The 15,346-nt window shown below is 39.6% G+C and overlaps 1 protein-coding gene across 5 annotated transcripts in view; it reads right to left on the bottom strand.

Moving 5' to 3' along the window:
• Positions 1-15,346, bottom strand: part of grik2 (glutamate receptor, ionotropic, kainate 2) — a 177,417-nt gene that overhangs the window by 1,806 nt on the left and 160,265 nt on the right. The gene's annotated exons all lie outside the window — the stretch shown is intronic.

Raw genomic sequence — 15,346 nt, 5'->3', positions numbered from 1 at the left:
CAGCTGTTGTTCAATGCAAAAAAAATCCAAATAAAATGGTGGAATGCTATGCATTTTGAGAAAGAAGTATGTTTGATGCAAGCCGGGGGTGTGTTTGGGATGGATGGCATGGGCATTTCTCCACATTTTTCTTTTTGGAAGTAAAGTGAAGTGGACACTCTTGCCCTTTTTATTGAATTCCTTTTTATTGCAGCTTAATTTGTAATCGTAGTGAGTGTGGCTCTTGTGACTTTGTGTCATTTATAATAACTTTTGGAAAGGTGAAGTGAACATTTTGTAGAGGTTAACGGTAATATTGTTTTTGTATGTCTTGCTATACCAGTGGTTCTCCATTTTTTTCTGTCATGTACCACCCAGGAGACAGAAATGTTTTCAGCCCCCCCGATTTGAACTACTACAGGGAAACTGATATCTATTTATTTATCTGTACTGTACAGACAGGACTTGAAACTTAAACCAGGAAAATCCAACAAAATGGAGCGCTGTGAAGCATCCAAGCATCTTCAAGAGTCAAATTGCCTGTTTAGTACAACAAATTTGTACATGTTGGCAGGTCTGCAGGAACATTGAAAGTACTCCCTGTCCTTCATACTAATGCAGAGGGAACAATGTGGCACAATGTGACCTTGGCGTGTTACTTTTCGTGGGTTACGAACGCACTCCTATACATGAATTAAATAAAAAAATTAAATTTTTGTCCTAGAAATGAATTTTAGTCTATAAACGCATGCTCGAGAATTAGTTACAGCATGTGCCGGCGGACAAATACTCACACTCACAAGGCACTCACAGTGCAAGAATGCAGTGTGTGCCTTGTGCTGAGTGGAAGACTACATCGCGTGCCTGTGCAACCACGCTGAGGTAGAAAAACACCGCTTATGAACTTTTTAGACTTCATTATGTCCTCCGAGCAGCAGTGCGCCCCAGAAAAGGTAAGCCATCACTATGGAAGTGAAAATGACCATCATAAAAAGCTCAGAGAGGAGACATGCCCAAATATACTGAGCGGCAGTGATCAACTGTCTTGTCAAATGCACCGCGTACGTCATGAAACAAGTTTATCAAGTAGCTTTAGATACGAGCTGAGCTGAGGAAAACCTAAAAAAAACCCATCCAGAGTGGAGGCAGTGACCAACACGACATGAGCTGTTTCCAACTACGTCTTGTCAAATGCACCGCATACGTAGCGAAACAAGGCATGGCTCCTCCCTCTGGCTGTAGTGAGTCTGACTAGGGAGGGGCGGTCGCTGTGTGTGACTGGCCAATCACAGAGCGTGAAGAGTGAATACATAAGTAGTTACCCAATGAGGATTTTCCTTCATCACAATTATGGATAATGACGAGCTATACTGGTTTCATGCTCGTACTCTGCAAAAATGCATTATCCGTAACGGATACTCGTCTGAAACGAGTATCAGGCTCATCCCTACTGGAGGGGTCTTGTAATCCCTGAACTGTTACAAGGGGGGGCTATCCTTCGACTAGCCTAGGAGAATATTTTTAAAAAGTCGAAAGGTTTGCCAGACAACCACAGAGATAAAAGTAAGGAGTTGTTCCTTCCTTTTAATTCTTGTATTTAGTCATTACTGTGTTTTATGTTCTTCATGTGTTCTGTATACAGTGTAAGTGATTTAATAACCCAAAATGGAGTCAAAGAAAGTGGCAGCATTTTGATGAAGAAGGTGTGAAACTCTATGGAATTCTCATGACAGAACAGGAAGGTGTCCGTGTGGTGTCTCGCTGCCACATCATGTCTTTGGGAGCAGTCATGTCTTCAGTCAAGGTAAAAGTAACCTTAAATATTTGTCATTTATATGCATTTAGATTTGATTTATGCGTGTAAAAACATGTTTTGTTTTTGCTGATAACAACATCGACGGGCGACGTAGCTGACTTCAGGTTGCGGTTGCCATTTTGTTAGAAGCTGACAACGTTGTGTGATCAAAATACATTAAGAACACAGTTGGATTCATGCAGTGTATTAACAACACAAGACAAGTACCATATTGTATGCGAACCGGAAAATGCATGCAAACAGAGGCCAAAATTTGGTGTAAATATTCAACGCTAACCTCAATATATGGTAACCGGGGCAGACACTAACCAAGGTTCCACTGCATAGTGCAGCCTCTTGTATTAACATCCTATACTGTGAGATAATTCTTTGGTATATAAATTATAATAGAAGCATTTCAAAACAGGTTACAGATTACAAAGTCTCCTCCATTGGCGGCTGACGTATGCAGTAAAATAATACGTCATTTCTGGAGCTGGGACGTGTCCGTTCACAATGTAGTTCGTCTTTGTATGTGTGTTTTTGTCTCTCTAGACTTGTATTAATCTACTTGCTACTTTCCTGCTCATAGCTGGTTACTCTTCACCGTAACACAGTTCCAACTAGACCTCTGTTAATATGTACTAAGCACTCATTGTTCTGTTTTCGCGACTTTACATTCAAGCTAGCTCAGTGGCTTCTCTGTCTTAACTTGGCTATTCCTTGATCGTCCTCCACCAGTGATAATGTCACCTGTGAAAAATGTACTTTATTCGCCACCATCGATGCGAGTATTAGTAACTTTACATACTTTAGCAGTGCAGTGCAGTGTACAGGTACAGTGTGCTGCACTGCATTTAGACAGACATTAAAGCACAGACATGGCTAATGGAATCATATACTGTATCTCTGCAGGTATCTTACAATTCCGATCCTTGAATTACACTGGTATCGGAACCTCATACGGATACTGGATCGAATCGTCCGAGATTCCGAGTTTGGCCGATACCAATTTTGTAAATATAACTGACAGCATACACCTTCAATTTTTCGATTTGATTTTGTTGAAAAACATTGACCAATACCAGTGAAACAGTATAAACCTGTTGTTTTAACTGCACATGAGGGACTTCTCTTAAATAGAAATGACAAATTTGTGTAAATTGCTGTTCACACTAATGAATTATTTCAGTTCCTTTTTGTCTTTTTTCACATTTTCAAAACAAACAGAACTTGACTAACAAGTTACACTGCAAACCTGATTTGAGCCTCTTACCAAAAATAAAGTCCACAGTGACCAAAAATGGCTGGTCGCCCTATGCTTTGACCTCCATAATTTTAGTCTTAGTAGCTTTGCTCTCTTCACTGCTCATAAGCTCTAACAGCGGGCTGCTGCCTGGCTCTTTGCTCCGACTAGCTTTAGCTTTTGCCTTAGCTCAATCGCTAGCTGTCAGTCTGGCAGAGCAAAAGTGGACAATGGCTGACTTTCAAACTTTTGCGGAGGTAGATAAGTTCGGTTTCATATTTCAAGTAAATCAGCGTAGATCGGCCTCCTTAATTTGAACACATTTAAATCCCTTTTTGACGTTCATAAGAATGAATGAAGAGATGAACAGAGGGTGGTCCCATATTCCAATCGTAACACAACACAGTTAACTTTGTATATATCAAAGGAACTTAACAGGCTACCATGTGCTGGTATCGCGTTTCATTTATCACTGGCTCATGTTAAAAATGTAAATCCATTATGCTGTTCCGCAATGTTTCCATAACTCTATCATGAGTTATGGCAAAACACTCAGTCTACTCATTTCTAACTCTGATGCCTTGTGTTCTCGAGTATGGTACAGACTTCTAAGTGAGCAGTGCTTATTTCAACCAGGAATGACACAGAAAGTCCAAGACAAAAGCGGCTAAACACACTCTCTTTGAGCAGAGTGTGTTTAACAGGCTCGTGGAACGTCATCACTTATTAATGCACATTGTATCTCATTGGACTTGAATCCCATGTTGCTGCATGCTCAATTAAACAGCTGCTACTCACAGTCTTCTTTCTCATCCCATAAGCTAAAGTGACATCTGCAAGTACTAAGTGACACCACAAAAGTGTCCGCATGGAGCGTAGTCTTGTGATGAGGGGGGAAAAAAAAGTTTCTTCGGGATTGTGTGATATTTCCCTTATTATTTGTTTGATTACAAATCTGATGGGGGCGGAGTGACTGTGATGTAGTGTCAGGTCTAATACTGTGGAATTAATTTATTGAGGTTTACTGGGAATTTACTCTACTCACAATGCAGCTAATAACTGTTGGACTTTACAACAGTTCTGTTGTGGCTGTCTGCGAATAATGCCACTCATTTATATCCAAACATGTTTTTCTTTTTTATTATTTTTAGGGTGCTCAATGACTGATTAGAATTTGGACCACAAAACAACATTTAATCACAACTGACCAGGTGGTACTGTTGCTGCCGTTGGCGGTATCACTCATTTGCATTCTCATGTAGCATGTTTAAAAATGCTCGTAAATATATTTGTTCTCAATTTAAATGTAGTATATCAGTGAGAGGGTCTGTTTTTTGAAGTGGCTGTCTTGAATGACTTAATTGAACCTAAGCTAACCAGCCAACCTCAGACATTTTCAAACAAATACGCTTAATGGTCAACTTCTGACTTGAGTCAAATTAAAGTGCTCATGACACCAAAAAAGTTCGAAAAAGACAATAACAAAACAAAAGTACTCACTTAATAAAACATTTTTGTCATACCGCTGTCATAGACAGATAAGCGTCTATGAGATAGGAATGAAATGAAGTGGTGAATGACACAATTTTGACACACACCCAGTTAGTTCTCTGAACTGACAGCATCTTGGCTGTGATGTCACTGACAGACTACATTTCAGGAACCAGATTCAAACACATTCAACCCTGAACTCACACCAAAGCCAAGAAAGTGACATATTCACAACAATAACACAATAATAACAGTCAGTGATATTGTGTTGTCTATGATATGACACAGAAAAAAAATGGCCACAAGTAGGTTTTTTTGACTGTCAGTAAATGACAGACACTGCAAAATGAAAGACCAGTTAGCCCTGAAATGAAACCCCATAGTATTACTCTAGATTTGAGGAATAGATGTAATAAAAGAATATGTATTTACTTGCTGAAACTGAAAGATCGACTGCAAGATAGGCCAGAAAGACGAGTGACTGCAAGCAATTCAGGTTTACAACACTTACTGGTGACACCGGCAACAGAGGCAAACAAGCACAACCATCAACGCATTTGAAGAAAGTGACATATTCACAACAATAAAATAACATTCATTGATGAGGCGTATGACATGTTTTACTGGCAGTGATAGCCACAACACAAATTATCACTGAATTAGCCGTCAGCACTAGTTTGGCGACTATGGGGCATATTAGCAAGAGAAATGTGAATTGACTTACTCCCACCTTGGCACGATTTTCCACGATTTAATGTCTTGTGGATTTTTGACTTTTTACTTCTATCTGCAGGGCAGTAACATGTGTCCCACGAAGTTTGCCGACCTGAGGAGGCGAATGGTGTCTTTAGGAAACGTGAACAAGCTTACTCCGTCTCCTCGATTTCCAGCAAAAGCCTTCAACACGAAGAGTATAATAAAATATATAACAGCAATTCATCCAGAACACCTCCTACACCTCTTCCACACACGGAAGAACTGCAGATTTTTTTCTTTTTTAATTGTAAATATTTCACCAACATCTAAGACAGGAAATAAGCCTTTCAGTGTTATTTTTCACGGTGGAAATAACAAGATTAACGTGTTTTGGTGTCATGAGCATTTTAACCTATGAATTTGTATCAAATGCAGTAATGTAACTTTTTAGAACCAATATCCCTTGCCTCTACTGTAATTTCCTTTGATAATTTGTATGGACCCTCCTTTTTCACTTGGTCTAGTTTTATCGGGAAGACAGCAACACACTTCAACGCACATGACAGATATTTTGAATAATTCTTCTCACAACAAGTGGTGGCATGACTCAGGTGGTAGAGTAATCGTCTCCCAACCATGATGGTCGTGGTTTAATCCTCAGTCCCGCCCTGTGACCATCTCGAAGTATCCTTTGGCAAGATACTGAACCCCCAGTTGCTGTATCATCAGTAGGTGAATGAGGTAACTGTGTCAAAGCACTTTGAGTACCTTCACGGTAGAGAAACGATATACAAGTGAAAGCCCATTTACCATGTTCTGCAAAGACTGTTGGAAAATGAGCTGTGTGTCAAGTGTAAATTAGAAAACACCATATTTTCAAACGATTTCTACTAATCTAGGATTTGTGGTCTTGTAAGGAAACTAGAGATTGACGCATCTAAGGTAAACGCTGTTTGACAATGACCCCAGCCCACTCCTTGAAAAGCACTGCAGAGATTTGGGTGTTTTGTAAATTACTCTTACCTTCTTCAAGGTCTCATTGTTTTGGACCCAGAGGTGATGTGAAGATGTGCTGTTTTCTCACAACGTTTGTGTCCAGAAACAAACTAGGACAATGGCAATCATGAGTCACACAAGCCGAGTGGGCCTTTTTCTTTGTACAATTCTTTGTACAAGTTATTTGGCTTCTAAAGTGGGCTCATGCCTCTTGACTTTCCTGCCATAAGGCAGTCCAGTACACCCTGGTCCCAACCCTGATCCCACAATGAACTGAACTTCTGAATTTGAGAGTAACACAGTAGTGCTGGCTGTTGTTGGCATATTCTCTAACTACTGTATATACCTCTTCCTAAGCTGCTGTCTGACTGCTCAGTTAACTAGTGCTGAGGTTACATGGTTTACCTGCCTTTGTGGTCTCCACCAGTAGGCCTCAATTGACCTCACATTTTTGGAAGGCCTTTTGCTCGTGTAACGGATGCCAGCTGGGCCAGCTGATGCAGCTGTGCGAATGTATGTTGATAAACCTCATTTCTTGATGCCTCAAGAGTCGTGCTGAACATAGTCGACAGCTCGGGCTTTTGACATGATGCCTAGTGCTCTTGACTCTCATTTGGTGGACCCTGGTCTGAGCCCCGGGTGTGCACAGTAGCGGCCCAGTTGGAAAACACTTGGTCATAAAACCCTCCACCCACCTGTAGTGTGGTTAACGTTCTCAAACTAATGGACGGATAAAAATAAACATAGGAAAGCATTGCTTTGCTTTGCAATATGGCCAGTCAAAACCCTGTACAAACTACTTTTAAAATTATACACACAGTTTACAGCAATGACAAAGCGAAACAGTTGTTTTTAAAGGCAAAAGTATTCCTGTCCTTTGCTATAAAAATCTAAATTCTTAAGTGTGTCCTGTTTCCACTGCCGTCCTTGTAGTGTTTCTACACCATGACTAGAGTATATTTGGGGTACGTTCTAATGGTTGGACACCATCTGGCAAGGCACACAAATAATGCCCCACAGTTGACGGTGCATGTCTGTGCAGAAAACAAGCCATGAAATCAAATGCATTGCTTGTGGAGATCATCTGTGGAAGGGTACAAAGCATTTCTGTCGTATTGAAGGTCCCAAACAGCACAATGGTCTCCGTCATTTTTACATGGTGCAAGGGCTGTTTGAAACCAGGAAGCTGACCCCAGCCCAAAATGAGGGAGATCGGCTTGGGGACAAACCTGTCACTGACAATCCCCATCCAATCTGACAGTGATTGAGAAGATCTGCAAAGAAGAATAGGAGAAACTGCCCAAATTAGGTCACCCAAGCATGTAGTATCATCGTCAAGACTGAGGCTATAATTGCTCCCATGGCGGCTTCCACAAAGGATCGAGTTTCAGTCTTTATTAAGGGTGTGGATACTTATGCACATTAGTTTTATTTGTTTTTATTCATGGATCATATACAAAGTCATACATTTACTTTCTTATAGTCAGACAAGTTTTTCAAATATAATAGATGGTGTTTTACCAAGACATGTTACCACTTTGACGTGTCGCTTATCAGCTGTACTTCCGAGAAATAGCCAATCTGATAGACCTGACAGAGCCACCCGCTCTATGGTCTCTGGAGGAGAGAGTCCCAGGTGTGAGAGCATAAATACACCCTCATTCTGATTGATGGTGTTATTTCATTCGCCTCCTTAATCCATTGGTTGTGTTTATTTGCATGAGATCGATATGAACATGTAATACCCACCGCAAACATCACTCCAAGAATTTACAGAACCCCTAAATTTAACAAAAAATTCAGCAGACAGCAGACAGTAGCAGACAGCATAGGAAGGAGTCGTTTGACGGTATCCTCGGGCCGTTTCCTTATTTCAGTCAGGATGAGCGAGCATTTATTCTCTCACACCTGGGTCTCTCTTTTTAAGAGACCATCGAGTGGCAGGAGGCACTTCTGAGGAAGACTGCAAAACACCATCTAATATACCTAAAAATATACCATCCTGTGCTATTCCGTATACTATACTTGTCTAGATATAAGAAACTAAACGTATATTCAATAAGACAGAAAAATGAACCTACTGGAGATTACACAAACTCAGTCAAGGTGTAGAAACATCACAAGGATAGTCCATAGGAACTTATGGTATTCACATACTTTGACTACATGTGCATCCTGTTTCGGACTTTAAGCTGCTACTTTTTTCACACGCTTTGAACCCTGTGGCTTAAACAATGATGCGCCTAATTTGTGTCTAAATAGAGTGCAGATACAGGAAGCAGTGAATTGGAGTAGTAAAGGGGACGGTAATACTTTGTTTTAAAGTCTTATGCAGTGATCGTGTTTTGATCTGACAAATCTTAAGTAAGGTTGATCAAGTGTAGAATTACTACAGCTTCTGGTTGGACTTCTTGGAAAAAAAAGCATCTTACGTCTCACTCATCGGAGCTAACGAGTAACGCTGGGAACACTGAGTGTAGGATTGCAAGGTTTATAGTGTATCTTTCTGTGTAAATATCCCATGTTACAACTCGGACACCTGCAGCTTATAGACAAGAGCGGTGTATATATGTAATTTTTATTTTCTCTTTAAATTTGATGAGTGCGGCTTATATTAGGATACTCGCCGGAATTTACGGTACTTACACACGGTGTTTTATTTCTATTACATTTGTATTTGAAAAAAAACAAAACATTTTGCGTTGTCATTATGTGTAGAATTTTCAGAGAAAAGCTATTTAAAGCAATTTTGATTTATGGCTGTAACAGAAAATGTGGAAGAGGTTGATGGTTTAGAGCACTTTTTATAAGGTACTGAGTGAAAACAAAGCGGTTTGTCCCTCGTGAGACTAATAAACACTGCTATCAAAAGAGAAGAAGTGAAGTTGAACACAAGTAAGTGTGATGAATGTTAATAGATTACTTGTTTGTGATGACAAACTGCAGTAAACCAAATTTTAAAATGAGTACAAATATGCACAAATAAGCCAGTTAATCACTTGGATCATACTGAAGACAGTCACGGCTTTTTATTTTGCCTGACATCACTTTCTGTAAAATTAAATGCTGCTGCAGTGTTTTATCAGTAAAAGTCATATAGTGTAGCCTCAGGCTTTGTGCTGCACTGGGCCCATTTCGCTCAGGCTCAGGGGACATATTGCCATCAAATCTGCCTGCTGGTGGCATGTTGGATTGATAGCGGCAGCTTAGGGTCATTGGATTACAGAGTTTTTATGATGCTCAACAACCAGCAGCTGTGCCACAGCCCTGAGGAAGGCTTGTGTGCACTTTGGAGAATGACTGTGTTGTAATATGATGCAGAAATTGAAAATTGAAAGGCAAAAGGTGAATATAGCCAGCCAAGAGACAACATGGCGAGTGAATAAAAGCTAATATAACAATTTATCATGTAGCCATTTGCTAGTTGGTCATTACTGGATCAATCTTACTTTTCTATTACATGGACTTTGGGTGTACCACTACCACTGTGGTAGAAAAAGTAATTACTGTGTTTGTTTTACAGAAATATTAAGGAATTTTGTGGTGTTTCATGCTGACCAACTAAACGGTGAAATATTGCAGACATAATAACCAAATCTTGTCAGGTTTTCTAGTCATGTTCTTCAATATCAGAATCCAATTTAAATAGATTAACTGCCAAAATGTGATAGATTAATTTGACAATTTAAGGTCATACACACAGGGCTCTTGGACAGTTGAAATAATAGATGCTTCAAAAATGAATATAGGGTTTAGCTGATGAGGTTGTGCTTAGCGCACTTTTGAGTGAAAAATGGTAATTCACTTCTCTTACATTCATTTTGCCAAAAACAAATCTATATAAATTTTTATACCCGTGATCGTGTTCAATTTCAGTGGGACCCAAGAGTTTATCCCAGCTGACTTTGGGTGAAGGGGGTACATCTTGGACGGTTTGCCAATAACAGACAGAAAACCATTCACACACACGGACAATTGGCGGTGCAGTGGCATACAACATGACATGACAACACAAGTGTTTGTGAATATCCAGACTGAACACAGCACGGGTATGATAAGTGCTGTTTTCAAATACTGTAATCCCTTGTTTATTGCGGGTTAATTAGTTCCAGACCATGATAAGTGAATTTCCACAAAATAGGAGTCCTTCTTAAAAATCAAATATTTGCGTAGTTAGAGCATAGAAAACCTGTTTATGACCTTCTTAATGTGTTTTTTATTATTACAGACCTAGAGTCACCTTTACACTTGCAAAGTGTAGTAAAGTAGACATAAGAGAAAATAAGCCATTTAAGGGATAAATAAGACTCATGTTCGTGTGTGTTGCTGTAAATGTGTTCCGGTGATAGAGGAGCCGAGTGGGGGCGGCCAGGAAGTGACGTCAGGTGTTCAGATTTGAGTTTCAGCTTGGCATGGGTTATGGCCGCAAGAGTAGGAGTTTTTATTTCGGGATTATTGCGACTGTTGTGAGATAATTGAAACCTGCAATAAAAGCCTGTTGTTCCGACGAACATTACAGCAACATTACGGACACCTGGTGACCAGTGTAGAATACTACATATCATCACAGCGTCTTTGAATGAATCTTCTAAATGCCTTATGTTTGTATTTTAGTTCATTGAGCCATTTTTATGCTTGAAAATTGTTTATTTAGGCAAAAACTAAATAACATTTGCTTAAATATGCTTATGTTTTACTAATAGGCCATAGTCAACCACAAAAACAGCACAATTGATTAATTTTATTATTGAAAAACCGTGATCGAGTGAAGCCGCAAAATTCAAAGAGCAAAGTGGCAAGAGTTTACTGTATTTGTATTTTAGCCTCCAAAAACATAAAGGCGATATAGATATTGACTTAAAAATAAACACAATACTTGTGTTTTTGCTCCCTTTTTTCATGAGCTGAACTCAAAGATGGAAAACCTTTTCTATGTACACAAAAGGCCTATCTCTCATTTACCAATCTCTCTAAATATGTATTAGTGAGCATTTATAATACATCCATCTCACAGATGCAGCATATCCAGATGCTGATTAGATGGCATGATTATTGCACAGGCATGCCTTACGCTGGCCACAATAAAAGGCCACTCCAAAATGTGCACGTGTATTTGTGGGGTGGTCTGAAGGCAGTCAGTATCTGGTGTGACCACCATTCCCTCAATACTGTATACACTGATCCACAGCATCCCAAACATGCTCAGTGGGTGACATGTCCGGTGAGTATGCTAGCCATGCAAGAATTGGGATGATGTTGGATTCCAGGAATTGTGTACAGATACTTCCGTGCATTCCGTGCATTACCATGAGGTGATGAATGGATGAATGGCACAACAAGCGGCCTCAGGATCTTGTCACGGTCATCAAAAATGTCATCAATAAAACGCACCTGCGTTGCGGATCGAGCGGCCCGTGGTGGTGGTAGGGTGATGGTATGGGCATGCGTATGTAGACAACAAACACAGGTGCATTTCATTGATGACATTTTGAATGCACAGAGATATCTCAACTAATCTAGTATCCTCCTATCCAACTCAGGCTACAGTCACATACTGCTGTGTAAATGAGGTTATGCTGCTGTTTCAGGTTACGGGGCATTTCCTATAACAATAAATCAGTGCTGAGAACACAACACATCAAACTAATGCTGCTTTATAAATGTGCAAATTATAGACAACACCGAAATGCCAAATTCGGAAACAAATGCAAGATGAGCAGCAGCCTTTGGCTGTTTCTTTTCTTCTTGACATAAATGCCATCATATTCTATCATTTCCATTCACCCATGTGATGCTTAAGGGGTTCCAGCAGGGTAATGGCATGATACAAAGTGCTACTAGTGAGTATTTAATGGGTTGTGAGGACATCTATCTCAATGGCTACAGATGTCTTGTTTCCACATTTTAACTACAATGATTCTTTTCAATGAAGAATATCCTCTTTCAGTGCCAACACTGATTTTCTTAACAGGAAAAGGATCTTTCAAGATCTTGTATGATGCGAACATCACCATTGAGGGGATTACATTATTTCATTGTATGAGAACATGCATGCGAGTGTGCAGTGTGTATGTGTGTGTGCTGGGGGAGATGAGATGGGTTCCTCACACACAGCCAACTGGTGGTCCCTGCGCCCCGAGAGCCAGGTTAATCTGCAGCAGCCTCAGCAACAGGCAAGAAGAGTGGAAAAAGCAGCAAGAGGAGGAGGAGCGGGAAGAGGAGGAGGGGGAGGAGGAAGCAGAGGAGGAGCTAAGGGAGGGAGAAAGGGACAGGAAAAAGAGGAGCAGGACGTGGGATGAGGAGAAGGAGGAAGGGGATAATCATGGTAATCATGGATATCTGACAGATGAGCATGGAGATGATGCTCCATTGAAAGTTGGTATGATTTAGATGGAAAATCAATCTCTAAATACTTAAAAAAAATATTTATTTATAGCTACATTAGTAAAAATTCACCAACAATAGCCTTTGACTTAGACACTGAATGTGTTTGTTGAATACTCCCATCTCTTCATTTCTTGTCTTTTTCATTTGGACTTAGATATTATAAATAAGGACAATTTGCATAGAAAATAGATGGATAATATAAATATACGTTTATTAATATAAAATAAAAATGCATATTAAATGAAGAAAGGAGGTGTTTATACATTAGTAATTAACTAATACATTGCTTGACGTCTTGTATTGGGATAGCACTGGATTCGCACAATGTATTTGTACTTGAATTATATTTATGCATTGTAAAATGATAACATTTTTTCATGATAAATATTTGATATCCTGTATGCGGTACATACACAAAACAAAGATATCACAGTGGACAGTGTGTATTGGCTGACTGTCCACAAGACCACTTACAAAAAACATTTAAAAGCTAAAACTAGGGATGCTCTGATCAGTGTTTTATGCCGCCGATACCGATTACATGGATTAACTGTAGATTTTTCAATTTATTTATGATCAGTGCTATTGGCCAGGGCCGACATTTGATGATTCCAAGGGCCCGTGGCAAATGGGTCATTTTTAAAAACTAAACTTTAGGGCAGGTTGTCTTTTTTTGTACTATTTGACACAAACCTGAATTTAATTTGATGCATGTTTTGGCGTAATAGCAATACATGGGAAATAAATTGTTCAATAATGTTAAAGATAAAATAATTAACAGAATAATACAATACAAAGAAATATCTTAATTTAGTTAGGAATCTGTACTGCTTAACTTAGAACAGAATAAATTCAGTGTCCAGGTTGAAGGGATCTCCAACTTTCATGACTATTAGAGCTGTCAAGTATTTGTGTGTAAATTAAAATTAAAATCTAGTGAGGTATAGAGTGAGTCTAGGTATAAAAGTTTATTCATATTTTACACATTTAACATTTGACAAAGTTTCTGTTTACGGCAGTAATTCGAAAAACACACATTATTATTATTATTATTAACATGACTGCTTTGCCTGGAAAAACAAGGGTTTATTGTCAGGGCATTGAATTGACAGCGGCTGGACTGTTTAGGTTGCCTCTCATCCCAGCAGGCTTCACAAGTTAATGCTCATGACTAGATACTACAGGAAAGCTTTAAGGCCGAAACATACTCAGGTGGAACGTATATGTGGAATAGAGTCCCTAGAGCAGTAGTCACCAACCTTTTTGAGACCAAGATCCCTGGTCTTGGCCGTCAACCTACACAAGATCTATCTATCTATCTATATATATATATATATATATATATATATATATATATATATATATATATATATAATTTTTTTTTTATATTATTTGTTGGTTTCAATGTTTCAGCTTTTTCTCATTGTGCCTTTTGCTGTATTTGACCCCCGGTATTGAAAATGCTTTTCAGCATCAATACTGGTTGTGTACTTCACCAGCGTGGCATACTTCACTTGCTCCCCTTCACTTTTCAAAAGCTGTAGGCTTGTGAGAAATTAGTATGTTATGGAAATTTCACAGGAAACTACAACACAGCACTGCACTCAACTACGAAAGCTCTGACGACAACGGATAGTACACCAGTGGTGTTTTCGTCAACGATGGCGATAACAAAATAATTTCACTGGCAAAGCTTTTTTCATGACATGGCTCTTTGATGACTAAAACGTGACAAGTCGTGAGTGAGTTTTCATTGACGAGACTGGACGATGTATGTAATCTAAAAACAAAAACGTAACAATGCATCCTAGCTTAGCATGTAGCGCACTTTTGGTGGGAAACAACGCACTGATTTGTGGATGCCCTTTAAATATAATCCATCCCAAAGAAAAACTTCATGCACTGTGCACAGACGGCGGTAAACATGGCTGCTTTCTGAAGCAGCAGCCGAAGGCTCATCACACTGATATTCTTTCGAAGGTGAGTTACACCAAGTTATGATAGGACATATCATAAACATACAATGTTGCTCGACAATTGGCTTGTGATAAATTTCATAGCAAGCCTAAAGCTTTCCGTGTAAGTCCTGGGGCAAACTTAGTACTAACTTCAGGCTAAAGTTAGCTTTGTTGTGCTAACGTCAATTCATTAATTTATGTGTGTATTACTGTTATGTAACATGCAGGGATTTTTGACTGGACAGCAAGTGTAATGTTGAAACGTGGAAGTGGAGGGAAATGTGGCCATTTCAGACTTGTTGCTGTTCCCCATGTGTTTAAACGAACACATCATTTAGCATCATGTTTTCCGTGTTTACATTCAATGACGGTGTGGCCCAGTGGCGGTTCTGGCTTGAATGGGTGGAATCATCCTCATCGGTATTCCATTCCATTGTAACAATGGTCATAGATGGATGTGACGTCAAAGGTGCCTGTGCCGTGTATGTTACTTGTTAGAGGCTAAATTATTGAATCTTTTAGGAAGAGATGACAGGACAGCAATGTATGTGGGGGAGAGGTGGTGTCGTAGAACTCCCCCTTTGTTCAGAGATGCTTTCTCAACCTTGACATAGGTGGCTTCCCTCACTCCTCTTTCTTACCATCTGTCTTCTCTGTCCAGAGTATGTACATTTTTGTCCTCAAAAGAGTGTTGTTTCTCTTTGAGGTGCAGGTAGACAGTTGAGTCTTGATCTGTAGAGTTAGCGCATCTGTGTTGTGACATGCGCCTGCTCTGTGGCCGCTTGGTTTCTCCAATAT

The sequence above is a fragment of the Dunckerocampus dactyliophorus genome, chromosome 7, assembly GCF_027744805.1.
Source record: "Dunckerocampus dactyliophorus isolate RoL2022-P2 chromosome 7, RoL_Ddac_1.1, whole genome shotgun sequence".
Classification (NCBI taxonomy): domain Eukaryota; kingdom Metazoa; phylum Chordata; class Actinopteri; order Syngnathiformes; family Syngnathidae; genus Dunckerocampus; species Dunckerocampus dactyliophorus.
This window is presented reverse-complemented; position numbering and strand designations above follow the sequence as displayed.